Genomic DNA, 2,270 nt, shown 5'->3' on the forward strand with positions numbered 1-2,270 from the left:
TAGTGTACAAACCTGTTTTGTCCTGAAGCTGGGATCCAATTTATCAAGAACCCACCCTTATCGCTTCTGAGCCTCACTGTATTCAGAGAGTATTAATGACCTGGGATTTGGGCCGAGATCACAGACCTGGACTCGACTCTAATGAGAGTACTCCCTTGGTCACACGGTCAGTAAGCACCTCCTGGGTGTCTCTCGGGCCCTGGGTACTTCAGTGCACGTGGTCCTGGAAGAGTGCATGCTGACGGAAGACTGACACATGCTGTGACAGAACACAGTGGTGGTCACACTGGGCACCCTTGGTTCTCACTTGCTCATTATCATATGTGATACAGGTTTTTTCCTTTAAGGAGAAGGCTGATCTAACAGGCCTGATTTCCCTGGACTCTGCTGTTATGCTGTAAACTGGCTGGAACCTGCACCTCCCTCTGTAGAAAATGTTCCTGATGCAGCAGCTGCCAAACCGCCTGTGGGAGCTGTCACGCCAGGGGCCTGTCTAGCACCTGGAACTGGGCACAGACATATGTTGGGCATGTGTCACTTGCTTCGGTAACTGCTGTGGTTGGCAAGACGGGGGAGAATGCATGGTGTGCGCCTGGCAGATGACAGTGCTGGAACCCAACAAAGAGGATGTTTTCGCCAACTTCATTTTGACAGAAAAATACAAATTTATAACTCGGAAATTTCTGATTTAGCCTTAGGTTTGGGTCTTGGTAAGTTTTGGGAGGAAGCAATCCTATCGTATCAAGTACCTTGATTTTCTAACTGGCTGTTGGCCGGGCCCAGTGGCCAGCACTCTAAACTGACTTAACGTTTCTTTACTGTAGACTCCAGATCAGGGAAAGGAAAGGAGAGGCACAGACATCAAATACGGCAATAAGGTCAGCCAACTGCAAACAGCCAGACGCCTGTCTTGAACTAGGCCACAGATGTCTGCAAAGTATGGAGCTGGCTGCCTGACCACCTGGAACAGCACTGTACAGAGGACCAAGTCACTGTGAACGGCAACAAGCCTGGAGTCCGCAGCATCCCCGGGACAGTGGAAGCAGTTTTAGGTGCTCCCTGATATCTGGCTGTAAACTCCAGACCTGCTGCACCCTGTCCTCTACTGCAGCCCCAGCGTGTCACGCTCTGTGGATACTGCGAGGCCACAGAGGCCTAGGCATCAGATACAGACTTGGCGGGATGGCAGGACTTTTCCAGTTACCACCCCAACACTCCTGCACCTGCTCCTGAGCACCCCTCGGCTCTAGCATGTCCCTTATCAGTCTCTGTCACTGGGGGGCTGGAGTCTTCTGGAAAGATCTATATCTCTGGGAAGACAGTTCCCCTTTTGAAAATTACCCAGGCTACACTCTGGAATTCACCTTGAAGGGAAAAATCAGACAGTCTGCAAGGACAGTAAACAGCTGCCACGTAGCATTTCTGTAGTCCCAGTGCTCGACTCTCCTGAGGGACCTATGATCGTGCTCCAGCCTACGGACTCACAGTGCATCTTAAACTGCAGGTGTGTCTTAACCAGATCCCTCGTGAGCACAATTCTGATTGGCACCTGTGGGGGAGGATGCACGCCTATCAAGCTCCCAGATACTACTGCTGCTCGGGTGGGGAGACAGCGACTAGCCAGGTTACAGAGAGAGGGCCAGAGACGCCCAGTGGAATCGCGACGCTGGCAGAAATCTCACCCACTCCCAAAAGAACATCTCCCTCAGTTCCACTTACAAATCCGTACTTTGCCCACCTACCTCTGAGGTTTAAGAAGTCTCCCTGAGGCTTGTTCTTTAAGATGTAATCCAGGCTTTTTTTTTTCTTTCTAAACTAAAATACAGGCTTAATGCATTTCCAACCATCACCCCCAAAGGATTCTTTTGTAAATAAACTGAATTTCCAAAAGGCAATTTTAGAACTGGCAACAATGACAAAGGAAACAACGGATGTGGGATGGGATGGTGAGAGAGTGACAGAGGAAGTAACAGCGCCACCAGAGACGCGTCAAGTATCATCAGGGACGGGAGTAAGTAGTGCCTGACAACGGTCCGGTTACTGTGGGGGAGAAAAAAGCCAATATACATCATCTTCCTGTTGTAATAAACCAAAAAGCAAAGCAGCTGCCACCGAGTGGATCCCAGCTCACCTCCCCCACCCCATGCCTCAGAGGGGAGCTGCACTCAGAGGGTCTTCGGTGACTGCGGTCAGTAAGGAGCAGACCGCTAGGCCTCTCTGGGAGGGTCTGAACTGCCAGTGCTTTGGTCAGCAGCCGAGCAGGTAACCGT

The sequence above is a fragment of the Orycteropus afer genome, unplaced genomic scaffold, assembly GCF_000298275.1.
Source record: "Orycteropus afer afer isolate SDZICR_OR568_19922 unplaced genomic scaffold, OryAfe1.0 scaffold00135, whole genome shotgun sequence".
Classification (NCBI taxonomy): domain Eukaryota; kingdom Metazoa; phylum Chordata; class Mammalia; order Tubulidentata; family Orycteropodidae; genus Orycteropus; species Orycteropus afer.